We start from the raw sequence: 20,986 nt of genomic DNA on the forward strand, positions 1-20,986 counted from the left end.
TACAATTGTCTGTTAACGGAACTGTATACGATAATTTTAAAGTACTAATCATGAAGAATCTATGTGCGAGTGTGATCTTGGGCCTGGATTTCCAGTGCCACCACCAAAGCATCACGCTCAATTACGGTGGGTCCCAGCCGCCCCTCACAGTGTGCGGTCTGGCTACCCTGAAGGTAAAGCCGCCTTCGCTATTCGCGAACCTTACCCCTAACTGCCGGCCAATAGCGACCAAAAGCAGGAGGTACAGCTGGGAGGACAGGCGATTTATCGCGACCGAGGTAGACAGGCTCCTGAAGGAGCGCATTATTGAACGCAGCAACAGCCCGTGGCGCACCCAAGTGGTGGTGGTAAGGGGTAGTGAGAAGAAACGGATGATGATCGACTATAGCCAAACGATCAACAGGTACACCCAACTAGACGCCTACCCGCTACCCCGCATATCAGAAATGGTGAACCAAATCGCCCAATACCGGGTGTTCTCCACCATCGACCTCAAGTCAGCGTACCACCAGCTCCCTATCAGACCAGAGGACCGCCCGTACACCGCCTTCGAGGCGAACGGACGCCTCTACCAATTCCTCAGAGTCCCCTTTGGGGTGACGAATGGGGTCTCGGTCTTCCAGAGGGAGATGGACCACATGGTCGATGACCACCACTTGCAGGCAACCTTCCCCTACCTCGACAACGTCACCATCTGCGGTCACAACCAGCAGGATCACGACTCGAACCTCGAGAGGTTCCTGAAAACCGCACAAAAACTCAACCTCACTTACAACGAGGACAAGTGCGTTTACAACACCACGCGCCTCTGCACACTAGGCAGCGTGGTGGAGAATGGGGAAATCGGACCAGACCCCGACCGATTGAGCCCCCTACGGGAGCTGCCCCTGCCCAACACTCCCAAAGCCCTGAAAAGGTGCCTGGGGTTATTTTCTTATTATTCCCAATGGGTCCCCAACTACTCCGACAAAGCCCGCCCCCTCTTGAAAGCATCCTCTTTTCCGCTCTCTGCTGAGGCCCACGCCGCCTTCAAAAGCATTAAGCGGGATATTGAGCGGGCCACGCTACAGGCAGTGGACGAAAACACTCCCTTTCAAGTGGAAAGTGATGCGTCTTGTGGTAAACCACTTTTATCGTTACACTATAGTTATCACTGTTGTATTGTTATCACCGTTATCACTGTTGTATCACGATACGAGGTCGCCTCTTGTCGCGCTGTTATACCTGGGCTGACCACCTCCGACTCCGCCCATGGCTCCACCTACCTGCCCAGGTATAAAGGTAGTCGACTGGCTGGTATTCCTCCTTGTTGGACCCGATCACCCACGAGGGTGGGCTCTGTTATTTAGTCAATAAAAACCTTTAGTTACGTTCCTAACTCGTCGCTTTTTATTGGACGAATTGATAGGTATATCAATTTTATTGACTAAATTTTAAAGATGTCTACTACGGACCAGCCAGGAGCCCTCCCAGAAGCACAGCCACAGCAGCTTTCAGACACCGGGCTACACCAGCCGGCTTGGCTGCAAGCCCTCAAACCACCGTACCTGGATCTAAACCCACAGGCAGCAAACTCAGCCCTCAACTTCAAACACTGGCTGGACTGCTTCGAATCCTACCTGGAAGAATCCGGCGCCCCGCAGAGATCCAAACTAAGACTTCTGAACGCCCAAGCGAGCCCGAGAGTATACGCACTCATCCAGGATACGACTACATACGAGGCCGCTATCAACCTACTGAAACAGCAGTACCGCAGCCCGGTAAATTACATGTACACCAGGCACCTCCTAAGATCCCGCCCGCAACAGCCAGGAGAGTCTGTAGCTGAATTTTTACGGGCGCTAAGAGCACTCGGCAGGAACTGTGACTTTAAAGCGGTGACGGCTGTTGAAAATACGGAAGATAATATCCGCGATGCCTTTGTGAAAGGCCTACGGTCCGACTACTCACGGCAAAGACTGCTTGAAGCTAAAGACCTCGACCTGGACAAAGCTGAAGCCCTCGCTCTCTCCCTGGAGGTGGCCCATCAGGACCAGGAGGCGTTTTCCAGGTACTGCTCGCGACCCTGGGACTCGGGCCCGACCCCTACCGCAATACCCTTCGCAGCGCCGCCCCCGGGACCTACCTCAGCGTCGGCGTCCCGGACCCGACCGGGCCCGCCACCCCCGGTACCGGCTCCGACATCGGGCACCCGCGATCGGGCCGCCGGCTGCTTCTTTTGCGGCCAGGAGAAGCACCCGAGGTCGCGCTGCCCAGCCAGGAACTCTACCTGCTCAACCTGCAGGAAGAAAGGCCACTTCTCTAAGGCCTGCAGGAGCGGATCTTCAGAGGCCAGCAGTGCCTCATGCGAACTGTGGGGGCGGCCATCTTCTTTCACGGCAACTGAGGCCAGTATCCCCACACGTGAGTCATGGGGGCGGCCATCTTTGATCAAGGCAACCGACCCCAATAGTGCCTCATGTGAGTTATGGGGGCAACCATCTTCTCCGCCATTTTGTCCTACCTCGTGGGAGACGCCATTTTACCCACCACGCCCGACTGCCACCGGGCCCCCGGACCCGACGACCGCCTCGCCCGCAGACGACAACGACTCGCTTACCTACACACTAGCCTCCGTCACTCTGGATCAAGCCCGCCCACACCACCTGTCCAAGTCGATGATGGACATCAAAGTAAACGGCCACGCCACGACCTGCCTGTTCGACAGCGGAAGCACGGAGAGCTTCATCCACCCAGACACGGTGAGCCACTACTCCCTCCCTGTCCTGCCAACGCGCAACCGAATCTCGATGGCATCGAGGTCCCACGCCACGGACATTAGCGGCTACTGTGCTGTGACCTTGTCGGTTAAGGGTACAGAGTATAAAAACTTTAAACTCCTCGTCCTCCCCCAGCTCTGCGCTGCCGTCCTACTAGGGCTGGACTTCCAATCCCACCTCCAAAGTGTAACCCTAGCATACGGTGGACCCCTCCCCCCACTCACAGTCGACAACCAGCGAAGGTTAAACCGCCCACCGCATAACACCTGCAGCCTATCCACCCTCAAGGTGCCGCCACCTTCCCTGTTCGCTAACCTCACCCCCGACTGCAAACCCGTCGCTACCAAGAGCAGGCGGTACAGCGCTGGGGACAGAGCTTTCATTAGCTCTGAGGTGCAGCGTCTCCTGAAGGAGGGCATCATCGAGGGGAGCAACAGCCCCTGGCGTGCCCAGGTCGTGGTCGTTAAGACCGGCGAAAAAAATCGCCTGGTCATCGACTACAGCCAGACCATAAACAGATACACCCAGCTGGACGCATACCCCCTTCCCCGCATATCTGACATGGTCAATCAGATTGCACAATACCGCGTATTCTCGACCATCGACCTTAAGTCGGCCTACCACCAACTCCCTATCCACCCCGAGGACCGCCAGTACACCGCCTTCGAGGCGAATGGGCGCCTATACCACTTCCTTAGGGTCCCCTTCGGTGTCACCAACGGGGTCTCGGTCTTCCAAAGGGAGATGGACCGGATGGTTGACCAGAACGGACTGCAGGCCACATTCCCCTACCTAGATAACGTCACCATCTGCGGCCGCGACCGGCAGGACCACGACGTGAATCTGGAGAAATTCCTCCGTACAGCCCAACGGCTGAACCTCACCTACAATAAGGAGAAATGTGTGTTTAACACCTCGCGCCTTGCCATCCTTGGCTGTGTAGTAGAGAACGGACTCATCGGCCCCGACCCCGAAAGAATGCGCCCCCTCATGGAGCTACCCCTCCCCCACTGCCCTAAGGCACTTAAGAGAACCCTGGGGCTCTTCGCCTACTATGCCCAATGGGTGCCCAATTATGCGGACAAAGCCAGACCCCTCATGAAGTCCACATCCTTCCCCCTTACGGAGGAAGCGTGCGCAGCCTTCTCCCTCATTAAAGGAGACATTGCCAAGGCCACTATGCACGCAGTGGATGAGTCCATCCCCTTCCAAGTCGAGAGCGATGCATCCGACTTCGCCCTAGCCGCCACCCTTAACCAGGAGGGGAGACCGGTGGCCTTCTTCTCAAGGACCCTACAGGGCCCTGAGATCCGACACTCGTCGGTCGAGAAGGAGGCCCAGGCGATTGTGGAGGCGGTACGACGCTGGAGGCACTACCTGGCAGGCAAACGATTTACCCTCCTTACCGACCAACGTTCGGTCGCTTTTATGTTTAATAACAAGCTGAGGGGCAAAATCAAGAATGACAAGATCTTGAGGTGGAGAATCGAGCTCTCCACCTACGATTATGATATCTTGTACCGGCCAGGTAAGCTGAACGAACCCCCCGATGCTCTGTCACGAATTACATGCGCCAGCGCGCAAAGTGATAGACTTCAGACCCTCCACAACGACCTCTGCCACCCCGGGGTCACCAGACTTTACCACTTCATTAAGGCCCGCAACCTGCCCTACTCCATCGAGGAGGTCAGGACCATAACCAGGAACTGCCAGACCTGTGCCGAGTGCAAACCGCACTTCTTTAGGCCGGACAGAGCAAGCCTGATCAAGGCCACCCGCCCCTTCGAGCGCCTGAGCATCGACTTTAAGGGGCCCCTCCCGTCCTCTGACCGTAATGTGTATTTCCTCAACATCGTTGATGAGTACTCCCGTTTCCCCTTTGCCTTCCCCTGCCCAGACATGACCAGTACCACGGTCATTAAATGCCTGAACGACCTCTTCGCCTTGTTCGGGTTCCCAAACTATATACATAGTGACCGGGGCTCCTCCTTCATGAGCGAGGAACTCCGTCAGTTCCTACTAGCGAGAGGTATTACAGCAAGTAGGACCACCAGCTACAACCCCCGAGGGAACGGCCAGGTGGAAAGAGAGAACGCGACGGTATGGAAGGCCGTCCTCTTAGCCTTAAAGTCTAAGGGCCTCCCAACCTCCCGCTGGCAGGAAGTCCTCCCGACAGCGCTGCACTCCATCCGGTCACTACTTTGCACTGCCGTTAACGCCACCCCCCATGAACGAATGTTTGTTTTCCCCAGGAAGTCGACTACGGGAACCACTCTACCAACCTGGCTGACTTCTCCGGGGCCCGTCTTGCTGCGAAAGCACGTGAGGGCCCATAAAACAGACCCCCTGGTCGAGAGGGTGAACCTCCTGCACGCCAACCCCCAGTACGCCTACGTGGCTTACCCAGACGGGCGGGAGGACACTGTCTCCTTACGAGACCTCGCACCCTCGGGCACTCCGGAGACACCACCTTTACCCCCCCCCACCACCCCCCCAATTCCAGCCCAGGTAGACGGCATGCCGGAACCCCACGAGCCTTCGCCGACCACGCAGACACCAGCACTAACACCGGATAATGCAGCACCGCCGCTGCGACGATCGGAGAGGCTTACGAGGCCTCCGGACAGACTGACATACCAGAACTGGTAGTACACTTCACCCCGCCGGACTCAAAATCTAAACAAGGGGTGAATGTGGTAAACCACTTTTATCGTTACACTATAGTTATCACTGTTGTATTGTTATCACCGTTATCACTGTTGTATCACGATACGAGGTCGCCTCTTGTCGCGCTGTTATACCTGGGCTGACCACCTCCGACTCCGCCCATGGCTCCACCTACCTGCCCAGGTATAAAGGTAGTCGACTGGCTGGTATTCCTCCTTGTTGGACCCGATCACCCACGAGGGTGGGCTCTGTTATTTAGTCAATAAAAACCTTTAGTTACGTTCCTAACTCGTTGCTTTTTATTGGACGAATTGATAGGTATATCACGTCTGACTTTGCCTTGGCGGCCACCTTCAACCAGGCGGGGCGGCCCGTAGCTTTCTTCTCGAGGACCCTCCAAGGGCCCGAGATCAGACACTCCTCCGTGGAAAAGGAGGCCCAAGCCATCGTGGAGGCAGTGCGCCACTGGCGCCACTACCTAGCCGGCAAACACTTCACCCTACTTACCGACCAGCGGTCGGTAGCGTTTATGTTCAATAATAAACAGAGGGGGAAGATTAAAAATGATAAGATTCTTAGGTGGCGGATCGAGCTCTCCACCTTCGATTATGACATCATTTACCGGCCAGGGGCCCTTAACGAATCCCCCGACGCCCTCTCACGAGGGATGTGTGCCAGCGCCACCGGGGATCGGCAACAGACCCTCCACAACGACCTCTGCCACCCAGAGGTCACGCGGCTGTTCCACTTCATAAAGTCCCGTAACTTACCCTACTCGATTGAGGAAGTTCGGTCTCTGACCAGGAACTGCCGCACTTGCGCTGAGTGCAAGCCTCGGTTCTACCGCCCAGATAGAGCCCACTTAATCAAAGCTACACGGTCCTTTGAGCGGCTCAGCTTAGACTTCAAGGGCCCCCTCCCGTCCGTCGACCGCAATGTTTACTTCCTGAACATTGTGGATGAATACTCCCGTTTCCCATTCGCCTTCCCCTGCCCAGACATGACCAACGCCATGGTCATTAAATGCCTCAACAGCCTGTTCTGCCTGTTCGGTATGCCGAGCTACATCCATACGGATAGGGGGGCGTCCTTCATGAGTGAAGAGCTACGCCAGTACATGCTGTCCAGGGGGATCGCCACGAGCCGTACCACCAGCTACAACCCCCGGGGTAACGGTCAAGTGGAGCGAGAGAACGGGACAGTATGGAAAGCAGTCACTCTAGCTCTAAGGACCAAGGGCCTCCCTATCTCCCGCTGGCAGGAAGTCCTCTCAGATGTGCTCCATTCGATACGGTCGCTATTGTGTACTGCCACTAATGCCACGCCTCATGAACGAATGTTTGTCTTTCCCCGGAAATCCACCTCAGGCGTATCCATGCCGTCATGGCTCTCCACCCCAGGTCCGGTATTCGTGCGAAGGCATGTGAGGGGCCACAAGACGGACCCTCTCGTGGAGTCAGTGCACCTACTCCACGCCAACCCCCAATACGCGTATGTCCGGCACGCCGACGGAAGGGAGGACACCGTGTCCATAAAAGACGTCGCCCCAGCCGGTAACGACAACAACCACGACAACAGCAGCAACAACGATCACAGCAACTCTTACCCACCCACTACTCTTTCATCACCCCCGGAAGAACATCGACCAACGGTACCCCCACCAACTACCCCTTCAACAACCCTGGCGGCGCCCCCGGCAGAGACCCAGGAGGCCACCGGGGACACCCAGCCGACACCCGCGGCACCACAGCAGCCACGTCGGTCACAGAGGACTATCAAACCCCCGAACAGACTAAATCTATAGAAGGGGTGAATGTGATGAAATATGCCATTCATCACTCATCTGTATTCTCTGTGTGATTGTGCCTGTGACTGTGGTTTAGTTTCAGTTTCATTTCCCTTACCTCAGTTCCGTTTCCTCACCTTGTATTGTATTGTGTGTAGGACTCCGCCCATACCTGGCCCCTATGTAAGCAGGCTCAGCGTGCCTCACATCCAGTACTGCAGACCTCTGGATGGAAGACACCTCTCCACTGTGTGTTACCTTCTAAGTTAATAAAAGCCTTGTTTTGTTCCGCTAACATTGAGTCTCGGATTTATTGAGGCACATCACTCAGTACTGCCCCTCCGGCAGTGCGGTGCTCCCTCAGTACTGCCCCTCCGACAGTGCGGCGTTCCCTCAGTACTGCCCCTCCGACAGTGCGGCACTCCCTCAGTACTGCCCCTCCGACAGTGCGGCACTCCCTCAGTACTGCCCCTCCGACAGTGCGGCACTCCCTCAGTACTGCCCCTCCGACAGTGCGGCACTCCCTCAGTACTGCCCCTCCGACAGTGCGGTGCTCCCTCAGTACTGCCCCTCCGACAGTGCAGCGCTCCCTCAGTACTGCCCCTCCGACAGTGCAGCACTCCCTCAGTACTGCCCCTCCGACAGTGCGGCGTTCCCTCAGTACTGCACTGGGAGTGTCGGCCTGGATTATGTGCTTAAGTCTCTGGAGTGGGACTTGAACCCACGACCTCCTGACTCCGAGGGCGAGAGAGAGTGCGACTCACTGAGTCACAGCTGACATTTAAAGTGACAAAATGTCTGCAAGGAGTTAATTCCTCACACAATAACAACGTGGTCGGTCTGAAATAGTCAAAGGTCTTTTTTTAATACGTTGACATTTTATCAGTTGCGAAACAGCTGTAAAAAATTTAGTTCGCGTAAAGCGGGCTTTTTGGAAAAATTCCCCAATTCCCAGCAGGGTGCTGAAGGCAGGTTGCCAGGTGACCTTCAGGTCTGAGAGTAGACGGAGCTGCCTGTGTGGGATTTGGTATTCTTCATCTCCCTGTGCTGGGTGACAGGAATCAAACATTGCAGAGCAAGTGGCACAGCGCTTGCAGTCGAAGTCGGCTCACCAATCCTCCAGGATTATTCTGGAATCTCCAGGAATGAAGGATTAATCTCCCAGCCACTGCTGCGAGGAATTCAGGAGGACAACGAGAGGGGCATTTGAAACACTTCAGTTTATTAGTTCTAAAGATATTGGAGCTGCGGCAGAAAGGGCTGTTTGACCAGGTGGGGCGGTCGGAGGCGGGAGGTCATGTGATGAAATCTCCAGGAATATGTCCACCAGAGTTGGGAACGCTAAGTTGACGACTGACCCGCTTCTGGGCACTAATGAGGTGGGACTGAAGTATCAGTGGCTGCTGTTAGCCTGGCTGCACTGTACAAGCAGTTCCCAAATCTGTGCCCATCTCTCCCGCATCTCTGTGCCAGCCGTGCCTTAGTGGGCAGCAGCGTCACCTCTGAGTCAGAAGGTGGTGGTTCAAGTCCCACTCCAGAGGCTTGAGCACAAAAATCCAGGCTGGCACTCCCAGTGCAGTGCTGAGGGAGTACCGCACTGTCGGAGGGGCAGTACTGAGGGAACGTCGCACTGTCGGAGGGGCAGTGCTGAGGGAGCGCCACACTGTCGGAGGGTCAGTACTGAGGGAGCGCCGCACTGTCGGAGGGGCAGTACTGAGGGAGTGCCGCACTGTCGGAGGGGCAGTACTGAGGGAACGTCGCACTGTCGGAGGGGCAGTACTGAGGGAGTGCCGCACTGTCGGAGGGGCAGTACTGAGGGAGTGCCGCACTGTCGGAGGGGCAGTACTGAGGGAACGTCGCACTGTCGGAGGGGCAGTGCTGAGGGAGCGCCACACTGTCGGAGGGTCAGTACTGAGGGAGCGCCGCACTGTCGGAGGGGCAGTACTGAGGGAGCGCCGCACTGTCGGAGGGTCAGTACTGAGGGAGCGCCGCACTGTCGGAGGGGCAGTACTGAGGGAGCGCCGCACTGTTGGAGGGGCAGTACTGAGGGAGCGCCGCACTGTCGGAGGGTCAGTACTGAGGGAGCGCCGCACTGTCGGAGGGGCAGTACTGAGGGAGTGCTGCACTGTTGGAGGGGCAGTACTGAGGGAGCGCCGCACTGTCGGAGAGGCAGTACTGAGGGAGCGCTGCACTGTCAGAGGGGCAGTGCTGAGGGAGCACCACACTGTCGGAGGGGCAGTACTGAGGGAGCGCTGCACTGTCGGAGAGGCAGTACTGAGGGAACGCCGCACTGTCGGAGGGTCAGTACTGAGGGAGCGCCGCACTGTTGGTGGGGCAGTACTGAGGGAGCACCGCACTGTCAGAGGGGCGGTGTTGAGGGAGCGCTGCACTGTCGGAGGGGCAGTACTGAGGGAGCGCCACACTGTCGGAGGGGCAGTACTGAGGGAGTGCCGCACTGTCGGAGGGGCAGTACTGAGGGAGCGCTGCATTGTCAGAGGGGCGGTGCTGAGGGAGCGCTGCACTGTCGGAGGTGCAGTGCTGAGGGAGTGCCGCACTGTCGGAGGGGCAGTACTGAGGAAGCGCTGCACTGTCAGAGGGGCAGTACTGAGGAAGCGCTGCACTGTCAGAGGGGCGGTGCTGAGGGAGCACCCTCCCACTATTTGGAGGCCTTTCTTGCTCCTCAACTCTAAACAAATGGATTCTGTCCTTGTCCCCTCAAAAACATCATCCCTTTCCAACACTACAATGTTTTCCTTAATCAGCACTGCCACCCCACCTCCCTTTTTTCCTTCCCTATCTTTTCTGAACACCTTGTACCCTTGAATATTAAGTGCCCAGTCCTCACCGTTTTTCATCCATGTTTCCGTTATTGCCACATCATATTGCCACACGGCTAATTGTGCTTGTAGCTCACCAACCTTATTCACCACACTTTGTGTGTTTACATACATGCATTCTAAATGATACAAAGGAGAGCGTCTGTAATCACCATATAGAATTATAGAACTTTACATCCCGCATGAGATGGGCTCTCTGAAAGAATGTTTATCACTCCAGCCCATTCCTCTGCCCTTTCCCCATTTCTTCTTTCAGAGAGAGGGCGCAGACTGTGGGCATTGTGTAGAGCGCGCGTTTTTGTGCGCGTGTGCTTTTGTGTGTGTGTGTTTTTGTGTGTGTGTGTTTTTGTGTGTGTGTGTTTTTGTGTGTGTGTGTTTTTGTGTGGGTGTTTTTGTGCGTCCATCCCCGACACACATGCTCAATGCTCGATTACTGTGCATAGGGCGTTTAAAAACAAGTTCAATTATTCGATTCCCGCGAGTGGATTCTGAAGAAATGTTGTTAAACGTGCATGGAGGACATGGTTAACTTCAGCTGTGATCCCGCTCCTCTCCCAAAGGTGCTGTCACTGGGAAACCAGGCCCTGCCGTTCCTCACTCAAACAGCCAATCTTCTCCTGTGAGCGAGGCAGTGAGTGGCAGTAAGAATGTCCGTCAACTGCTGGGTATTACAGCAGAACTATCCTCACTCAATATACACACACACACGTGATGGAGGAGCTGGTATCTGAGAGTGGGACAGGCTGTGTGTGGGTGATGGAGGAGCTGGTATCTGAGAGTGGGACAGGCTGTGTGTGGGTGATGGAGGAGCTGGTATCTGAGAGTGGGACAGGCTGTGTGTGGGCGATGGAGTAGCTGGTATCTGAGAGTGGGACAGGCTGTGTGTGGGTGATGGAGGAGCTGGTATCTGAGAGTGGGACAGGCTGTGTGTGGGTGATGGAGGAGCTGGTATCTGAGAGTGGGACAGGCTGTGTGTGGGTGATGGAGGAGCTGGTATCTGAGAGTGGGACAGGCTGTGTGTGGGTGATGGAGGAGCTGGTATCTGAGAGTGGGACAGGCTGTGTGTGGGTGATGGAGGAGCTGGTATCTGAGAGTGGGACAGGCTGTGTGTGGGTGATGGAGGAGCTGGTATCTGAGAGTGGGACAGGCTGTGTGTGTGTGGGCGATGGAGGAGCTGGTATCTGAGAGTGGGACAGGCTGTGTGTGGGTGATGGAGGAGCTGGTATCTGAGAGTGGGACAGGCTGTGTGTGGGCGATGGATTAGCTGGTATCTGAGAGTGGGACAGGCTGTGTGTGGGTGATGGAGGAGCTGGTATCTGAGAGTGGGACAGGCTGTGTGTGGGTGATGGAGGAGCTGGAATCTGAGAGTGGGACAGGCTGTGTGTGTGGGTGATGGAGGAGCTGGTATCTGAGAGTGGGACAGGCTGTGTGTGGGTGATGGAGGAGCTGGTATCTGAGAGTGGGACAGGCTGTGTGTGGGTGATAGAGGAGCTGGTATCTGAGAGTGGGACAGGCTGTGTGTGTGGGTGACGGAGGAGCTGGTAACTGAGAGTGGGACAGGCTGTGTTTGGGTGATGGAGGAGCTGGTATCTGAGAGTGGGACAGGCTGTGTGTGGGTGACGGAGGAGCTGGTATCTGAGAGTGGGACAGGCTGTGTGTGGGTGACGGAGGAGCTGGTATCTGAGAGTGGGACAGGCTGTGTGTGGGTGATGGAGGAGTTGGTATCTGAGAGTGGGACAGGCTGTGTGTGGGTGATGGAGGAGCTGGTATCTGAGAGTGGGACAGGCTGTGTGTGGGTGATGGAGGAGCTGGTATCTGTGAGTGGGACAGGCTGTGTGTGTGGGTGATGGAGGAGCTGGTATCTGAGAGTGGGACAGGCTGTGTGTGGGTGATGGAGGAGCTGGTATCTGAGAGTGGGACAGGCTGTGTGTGGGTGGTGGAGGAGCTGGTATCTCAGAGTGGGACAGGCTGTGTGTGGGTGATGGAGGAGCTGGTATCTGAGAGTGGGACAGGCTGTGTGTGGGTGATAGAGGAGCTGGTATCTGAGAGTGGGACAGGCTGTGTGTGGGTGATGGAGGAGCTGGTATCTGAGAGTGGGACAGGCTGTGTGTGGGCGATGGAGGAGCTGGTATCTGAGAGTGGGACAGGCTGTGTGTGGGTGATGGAGGAGCTGGTATCTGAGAGTGGGACAGGCTGTGTGTGGGTGATGGAGGAGCTGGTATCTGAGAGTGGGACAGGCTGTGTGTGGGTGATGGAGGAGCTGGTATCTGAGAGTGGGACAGGCTGTGTGTGTGTGATGGAGGAGCTGGTATCTGAGAGTGGGACAGGCTGTGTGTGTGGGTGATGGAGGAGCTGGTATCTGAGAGTGGGACAGGCTGTGTGTGGGTGATGCAGGAGCTGGTATCTGAGAGTGGGACAGGCTGTGTGTGGGTGATGGAGGAGCTGGTATCTGAGAGTGGGACAGGCTGTGTGTGGGTGATGGAGGAGCTGGTATCTGAGAGTGGGACAGGCTGTGTGTGGGTGATGGTGGAGCTGGTATCTGAGAGTGGGACAGGCTGCGTGTGGGTGATGGAGGAGCTGGTATCTGAGAGTGGGACAGGCTGTGTGTGGGTGATGGAGGAGCTGGTATCTGAGAGTGGGACAGGCTGTGTGTGTGGGTGATGGAGGAGCTGGTATCTGAGAGTGGGACAGGCTGTGTGAGGGTGATGGAGGAGCTGGTATCTGAGAGTGGGACAGGCTGTGTGTGGGTGACGGAGGAGCTGGTATCTGAGAGTGGGACAGGCTGTGTGTGGGTGATGGAGGAGCTGGTATCTGAGAGTGGGACAGGCTGTGTGGGGGTGATGGAGGAGCTGGTATCTGAGAGTGGGACAGGCTGTGTGTGTGGGTGATGGAGGAGCTGGTATCTGAGAGTGGGACAGGCTGTGTGTGGGTGATGGAGGAGCTGGTATCTGAGAGTGGGACAGGCTGTGTGTGGGTGATGGAGGAGCTGGTATCTGAGAGTGGGACAGGCTGTGTGTGTGGGTGATGGAGGAGCTGGTATCTGAGAGTGGGACAGGCTGTGTGTGGGTGATGGAGGAGCTGGTATCTGAGAGTGGGACAGGCTGTGTGTGTGGGTGATGGAGGAGCTGGTATCTGACAGTGGGACAGGCTGTGTGTGGGTGATGGAGGAGCTGGTATCTGAGAGTGGGACAGGTTGTGTGTGGGTGACGGAGGAGCTGGTATCTGAGAGTGGGACATGCTGTGTGTGGGTGACGGAGGAGCTGGTATCTGAGAGTGGGACAGGCTGTGTGTGGGTGACGGAGGAGCTGGTATCTGAGAGTGGGACAGGCTGTGTGTGGGTGATGGAGGAGCTGGTATCTGAGAGTGGGACAGGCTGTGTGTGGGTGATGGAGGAGCTGGTATCTGAGAGTGGGACAGGCTGTGTGCGGGTGATGGAGGAGCTGGTATCTGAGAGTGGGACAGGCTGTGTGCGGGTGATGGAGGAGCTGGTATCTGAGAGTGGGACAGGCTGTGTGCGGGTGATGGAGGAGCTGGTATCTGAGAGTGGGACAGGCTGTGTGTGGGTGATGGAGGAGCTGGTATCTGAGAGTGGGACAGGCTGTGTGTGGGTGATGGAGGAGCTGGTATCTGAGAGTGGGACAGGCTGTGTGTGGGTGATGGAGGAGCTGGTATCTGAGAGTGGGACAGGCTGTGTGTGGGTGATGGAGGAGCTGGTATCTGAGAGTGGGACAGGCTGTGTGTGGGTGATGGAGGAGCTGGTATCTGAGAGTGGGACAGGCTGTGTGTGGGTGATGGAGGAGCTGGTATCTGAGAGTGGGACAGGCTGTGTGTGGGTGATGGAGGAGCTGGTATCTGAGAGTGGGACAGGCTGTGTGTGGGTGATGGAGGAGCTGGTATCTGAGAGTGGGACAGGCTGTGTGCGGGTGATGGAGGAGCTGGTATCTGAGAGTGGGACAGGCTGTGTGTGTGGGTGATGGAGGAGCTGGTATCTGAGAGTGGGACAGGCTGTGTGTGGGTGATGGAGGAGTTGGTATCTGAGAGTGGGACAGGCTGTGTGTGGGTGATGGAGGAGCTGGTATCTGAGAGTGGGACAGGCTGTGTGTGTGGGTGATGGAGGAGCTGGTATCTGAGAGTGGGACAGGCTGTGTGTGGGTGATGGAGGAGCTGGTATCTGAGAGTGGGACAGGCTGTCTGTGTGGGTGATGGAGGAGCTGGTATCTGAGACTGGGACAGGCTGTCTGTGGGTGATGGAGGAGCTGGTATCTGAGAGTGGGACAGGCTGTGTGTGGGTGATGGAGGAGCTGGTATCGGAGAGTGGGACAGGCTGTGTGTGGGTGATGGAGGAGCTGGTATCTGAGAGTGGGACAGGCTGTGTGTGGGTGATGGAGGAGCTGGTATCTGAGAGTGGGACAGGCTGTGTGTGGGTGATGGAGGAGCTGGTATCTGAGAGTGGGACAGGCTGTGTGTGGGTGATGGAGGAGCTGGTATCTGAGAGTGGGACAGGCTGTGTGTGGGTGATGGAGGAGCTGGTATCTGAGAGTGGGACAGGCTGTGTGTGGGTGATGGAGGAGCTGGTATCTGAGAGTGGGACAGGCTGTGTGTGGGTGATGGAGGAGCTGGTATCTGAGAGTGGGACAGGCTGTGTGTGGGTGATGGAGGAGCTGGTATCTGAGAGTGGGACAGGCTGTGTGTGGGCGATGGATTAGCTGGTATCTGAGAGTGGGACAGGCTGTGTGTGGGTGATGGAGGAGCTGGTATCTGAGAGTGGGACAGGCTGTGTGTGGGTGATGGAGGAGCTGGAATCTGAGAGTGGGACAGGCTGTGTGTGTGGGTGATGGAGGAGCTGGTATCTGAGAGTGGGACAGGCTGTGTGTGGGTGATGGAGGAGCTGGTATCTGAGAGTGGGACAGGCTGTGTGTGGGTGATAGAGGAGCTGGTATCTGAGAGTGGGACAGGCTGTGTGTGTGGGTGACGGAGGAGCTGGTAACTGAGAGTGGGACAGGCTGTGTTTGGGTGATGGAGGAGCTGGTATCTGAGAGTGGGACAGGCTGTGTGTGGGTGACGGAGGAGCTGGTATCTGAGAGTGGGACAGGCTGTGTGTGGGTGACGGAGGAGCTGGTATCTGAGAGTGGGACAGGCTGTGTGTGGGTGATGGAGGAGTTGGTATCTGAGAGTGGGACAGGCTGTGTGTGGGTGATGGAGGAGCTGGTATCTGAGAGTGGGACAGGCTGTGTGTGGGTGATGGAGGAGCTGGTATCTGTGAGTGGGACAGGCTGTGTGTGTGGGTGATGGAGGAGCTGGTATCTGAGAGTGGGACAGGCTGTGTGTGGGTGATGGAGGAGCTGGTATCTGAGAGTGGGACAGGCTGTGTGTGGGTGGTGGAGGAGCTGGTATCTCAGAGTGGGACAGGCTGTGTGTGGGTGATGGAGGAGCTGGTATCTGAGAGTGGGACAGGCTGTGTGTGGGTGATAGAGGAGCTGGTATCTGAGAGTGGGACAGGCTGTGTGTGGGTGATGGAGGAGCTGGTATCTGAGAGTGGGACAGGCTGTGTGTGGGCGATGGAGGAGCTGGTATCTGAGAGTGGGACAGGCTGTGTGTGGGTGATGGAGGAGCTGGTATCTGAGAGTGGGACAGGCTGTGTGTGGGTGATGGAGGAGCTGGTATCTGAGAGTGGGACAGGCTGTGTGTGGGTGATGGAGGAGCTGGTATCTGAGAGTGGGACAGGCTGTGTGTGTGTGATGGAGGAGCTGGTATCTGAGAGTGGGACAGGCTGTGTGTGTGGGTGATGGAGGAGCTGGTATCTGAGAGTGGGACAGGCTGTGTGTGGGTGATGCAGGAGCTGGTATCTGAGAGTGGGACAGGCTGTGTGTGGGTGATGGAGGAGCTGGTATCTGAGAGTGGGACAGGCTGTGTGTGGGTGATGGAGGAGCTGGTATCTGAGAGTGGGACAGGCTGTGTGTGGGTGATGGTGGAGCTGGTATCTGAGAGTGGACAGGCTGCGTGTGGGTGATGGAGGAGCTGGTATCTGAGAGTGGGACAGGCTGTGTGTGGGTGATGGAGGAGCTGGTATCTGAGAGTGGGACAGGCTGTGTGTGTGGGTGATGGAGGAGCTGGTATCTGAGAGTGGGACAGGCTGTGTGAGGGTGATGGAGGAGCTGGTATCTGAGAGTGGGACAGGCTGTGTGTGGGTGACGGAGGAGCTGGTATCTGAGAGTGGGACAGGCTGTGTGTGGGTGATGGAGGAGCTGGTATCTGAGAGTGGGACAGGCTGTGTGGGGGTGATGGAGGAGCTGGTATCTGAGAGTGGGACAGGCTGTGTGTGTGGGTGATGGAGGAGCTGGTATCTGAGAGTGGGACAGCGTGTGTGTGGGTGATGGAGGAGCTGGTATCTGAGAGTGGGACAGGCTGTGTGTGGGTGATGGAGGAGCTGGTATCTGAGAGTGGGACAGGCTGTGTGTGTGGTGATGGAGGAGCTGGTATCTGAGAGTGGGACAGGCTGTGTGTGGGTGATGGAGGAGCTGGTATCTGAGAGTGGGACAGGCTGTGTGTGTGGGTGATGGAGGAGCTGGTATCTGACAGTGGGACAGGCTGTGTGTGGGTGATGGAGGAGCTGGTATCTGAGAGTGGGACAGGTTGTGTGTGGGTGACGGAGGAGCTGGTATCTGAGAGTGGGACATGCTGTGTGTTGGGTGACGGAGGGAGCTGGTATCTGAGAGTGGGACAGGCTGTGTGTGGGTGACGGAGGAGCTGGTATCTGAGAGTGGGACAGGCTGTGTGTGGGTGATGGAGGAGCTGGTATCTGAGAGTGGGACAGGCTGTGTGTGGGTGATGGAGGAGCTGGTATCTGAGAGTGGGACAGGCTGTGTGCGGGTGATGGAGGAGCTGGTATCTGAGAGTGGGACAGGCTGTGTGCGGGTGATGGAGGAGCTGGTATCTGAGAGTGGGACAGGCTGTGTGCGGGTGATGGAGGAGCTGGTATTGAGAGTGGGACAGGCTGTGTGTGGGTGATGGAGGAGCTGGTATCTGAGAGTGGGACAGGCTGTGTGTTGGGTGATGGAGGAGCTGGTATCTGAGAGTGGGACAGGCTGTGTGTGGGTGATGGAGGAGCTGGTATCTGAGAGTGGGACAGGCTGTGTGTGGGTGATGGAGGAGCTGGTATCTGAGAGTGGGACAGGCTGTGTGTGGGTGATGGAGGAGCTGGTATCTGAGAGTGGGACAGGCTGTGTGTGGGTGATGGAGGAGCTGGTATCTGAGAGTGGGACAGGCTGTGTGTGGGTGATGGAGGAGCTGGTATCTGAGAGTGGGACAGGCTGTGTGTGGGTGATGGAGGAGCTGGTATCTGAGAGTGGGACAGGCTGTGTGCGGGTGATGGAGGAGCTGGTATCTGAGAGTGGGACAGGCTGTGTGTGTGGGTGATGGAGGAGCTGGTATCTGAGAGTGGGACAGGCTGTGTGTGGGTGATGGAGGAGTTGGTATCTGAGAGTGGGACAGGCTGTGTGTGGGTGATGGAGGAGCTGGTATCTGAGAGTGGGACAGGCTGTGTGTGTGGGTGATGGAGGAGCTGGTATCTGAGAGTGGGACAGGCTGTGTGTGGGTGATGGAGGAGCTGGTATCTGAGAGTGGGACAGGCTGTCTGTGTGGGTGATGGAGGAGCTGGTATCTGAGACTGGGACAGGCTGTCTGTGGGTGATGGAGGAGCTGGTATCTGAGAGTGGGACAGGCTGTGTGTGGGTGATGGAGGAGCTGGTATCGGAGAGTGGGACAGGCTGTGTGTGGGTGATGGAGGAGCTGGTATCTGAGAGTGGGACAGGCTGTGTGTGGGTGATGGAGGAGCTGGTATCTGAGAGTGGGACAGGCTGTGTGTGGGTGATGGAGGAGCTGGTATCTGAGAGTGGGACAGGCTGTGTGTGGGTGATGGAGGAGCTGGTATCTGAGAGTGGGACAGGCTGTGTGTGGGTGATGGAGGAGCTGGTATCTGAGAGTGGGACAGGCTGTGTGTGGGTGATGGAGGAGCTGGTATCTGAGAGTGGGACAGGCTGTGTGTGGGTGATGGAGGAGCTGGTATCTGAGAGTGGGACAGGCTGTGTGTGGGTGATGGAGGAGCTGGTATCTGAGAGTGGGACAGGCTGTGTGTGTGTGGGCGATGGAGGAGCTGGTATCTGAGAGTGGGACAGGCTGTGTGTGGGTGATGGAGGAGCTGGTATCTGAGAGTGGGACAGGCTGTGTGTGGGCGATGGAGTAGCTGGTATCTGAGAGTGGGACAGGCTGTGTGTGGGTGATGGAGGAGCTGGTATCTGAGAGTGGGACAGGCTGTGTGTGGGTGATGGAGGAGCTGGTATCTGAGAGTGGGACAGGCTGTGTGTGTGGGTGATGGAGGAGCTGGTATCTGAGAGTGGACAGGCTGTGTGTGGGTGATGGAGGAGCTGGTATCTGAGAGTGGGACAGGCTGTGTGTGGGTGATGGAGGAGCTGGTATCTGAGAGTGGGACAGGCTGTGTGTGTGGGTGATGGAGGAGCTGGTATCTCGAGAGTGGGACAGGCTGTGTGTGGGTGATGGAGGAGCTGGTATCTGAGAGTGGGACAGGCTGTGTGTGTGGGTGATGGAGGAGCTGGTATCTGAGAGTGGGACAGGCTGTGTGTGGGTGACGGAGGAGCTGGTATCTGAGAGTGGGACAGGCTGTGTGTGGGTGACGGAGGAGCTGGTATCTGAGAGTGGGACAGGCAGTGTGTGGGTGACGGAGGAGCTGGTATCTGAGAGTGGGATAGGCTGTGTGTGGGTGACGGAGGAGCTGGTATCTGAGAGTGGGACAGGCTGTGTGTGGGTGACGGAGGAGCTGGTATCTGAGAGTGGGACAGGCTGTGTGTGGGTGACGGAGGAGCTGGTATCTGAGAGTGGGACAGGCTGTGTGTGGGTGATGGAGGAGCTGGTATCTGAGAGTGGGACAGGCTGTGTGTGGGTGATGGAGGAGCTGGTATCTGAGAGTGGGACAGGCTGTGTGTGGGTGATGGAGGAGCTGGTATCGGAGAGTGGGACAGGCTGTGTGTGGGTGATGTAGGAGCTGGTATCTGAGAGTGGGACAGGCTGTGTGTGGGTGACGGAGGAGCTGGTATCTGAGCGTGGGACAGGCTGTGTGAGGGTGATGGAGGAGCTGGTATCTGAGAGTGGGACAGGCTGTGTGTGGGTGATGGAGGAGCTGGTATCTGAGAGTGGGACAGGCTGTGTGTGTGGGTGATGGAGGAGCTGGTATCTGAGAGTGGGACAGGCTGTGTGTGGGTGATGGAGGAGTTGGTATCTGAGAGTGGGACAGGCTGTGTGTGGGTGATGGAGGAGCTGGTATCTGAGAGTGGGACAGGCTGTGTGTGTGGGTGATGGAGGAGCTGGTATCTGAGAGTGGGACAGGCTGTGTGTGGGTGATGGAGGAGCTGGTATCTGAGAGTGGGACAGGCTGTCTGTGTGGGTGATGGAGGAGCTGGTATCTGAGACTGGGACAGGCTGTCTGTGGGTGATGGAGGAGCTGGTATCTGAGAGTGGGACAGGCTGTGTGTGGGTGATGGAGGAGCTGGTATCTGAGAGTGGGACAGGCTGTGTGTGGGTGATGGAGGAGCTGGTATCTGAGAGTGGGACAGGCTGTGTGTGGGTGATGGAGGAGCTGGTATCTGAGAGTGGGACAGGCTGTGTGTGGGTGATGGAGGAGCTGGTATCTGAGAGTGGGACAGGCTGTGTGTGGGTGATGGAGGAGCTGGTATCTGAGAGTGGGACAGGCTGTGTGTGTGGGTGATGGAGGAGCTGGTATCTGAGAGTGGGACAGGCTGTGTGTGGGTGATGGAGGAGCTGGTATCTGAGAGTGGGACAGGCTGTGTGTGGGTGATGGAGGAGCTGGTATCTGAGAGTGGGACAGGCTGTGTGTGTGGGTGATGGAGGAGCTGGTATCTGAGAGTGGGACAGGCTGTGTGTGGGTGATGGAGGAGCTGGTATCTGAGAGTGGGACAGGCTGTGTGTGGGTGATGGAGGAGCTGGTATCTGAGAGTGGGACAGGCTGTGTGTGGGTGATGGAGGAGCTGGTATCTGAGAGTGGGACAGGCTGTGTGTGGGTGATGGAGGAGCTGGTATCTGAGAGTGGGACAGGCTGTGTGTGGGTGATGGAGGAGCTGGTATCTGAGAGTGGGACAGGCTGTGTGTGGGTGATGGAGGAGCTGGTATCTGAGAGTGGGACAGGCTGTGTGTGGGTGATGGAGGAGCTGGTATCTGAGAGTGGGACAGGCTGTGTGTGGGTGATGGAGGAGCTGGTATCTGAGAGTGGGACAGGCTGTGTGTGGGTGATGGAGGAGCTGGTATCTGAGAGTGGGACAGGCTGTGTGTGTGGGTGATGGAGGAGCTGGTATCTGAGAGTGGGACAGGCTGTGTGTGGGTGATGGAGGAGCTGGTATCTGAGAGTGGGACAGGCTGTGTGTGGGTGATGGAGGAGCTGGTATCTGAGAGTGGGACAGGCTGTGTGTGGGTGATGGAGGAGCTGGTATCTGAGAGTGGGACAGGCTGTGTGTGGGTGATGGAGGAGCTGGTATCTGAGAGTGGGACAGGCTGTGTGTGGGTGATGGAGGAGCTGGTATCTGAGAGTGGGACAGGCTGTGTGTGGGTGATGGAGGAGCTGGTATCTGAGAGTGGGACAGGCTGTGTGTGGGTGATGGAGGAGCTGGTATCTGAGAGTGGGACAGGCTGTGTGTGGGTGATGGAGGAGCTGGTATCTGAGAGTGGGACAGGCTGTGTGTGGGTGATGGAGGAGCTGGTATCTGAGAGTGGGACAGGCTGTGTGTGGGTGATGGAGGAGCTGGTATCTGAGAGTGGGACAGGCTGTGTGTGGGTGATGGAGGAGCTGGTATCTGAGAGTGGGACAGGCTGTGTGTGGGTGATGGAGGAGCTGGTATCTGAGAGTGGGACAG

General features: G+C 56.9%; 1 protein-coding gene across 1 annotated transcript in view; it reads left to right on the forward strand.

The window, feature by feature from the left end:
• Positions 1-20,986, forward strand: part of adgra2 (adhesion G protein-coupled receptor A2) — a 246,628-nt gene that overhangs the window by 58,523 nt on the left and 167,119 nt on the right. The gene's annotated exons all lie outside the window — the stretch shown is intronic.

Source organism: Somniosus microcephalus, chromosome 30 (assembly GCF_052327205.1).
Source record: "Somniosus microcephalus isolate GS21.2 chromosome 30, FLI_Smic_1.0, whole genome shotgun sequence".
NCBI classification, from domain to species: Eukaryota; Metazoa; Chordata; class Chondrichthyes; order Squaliformes; family Somniosidae; genus Somniosus; species Somniosus microcephalus.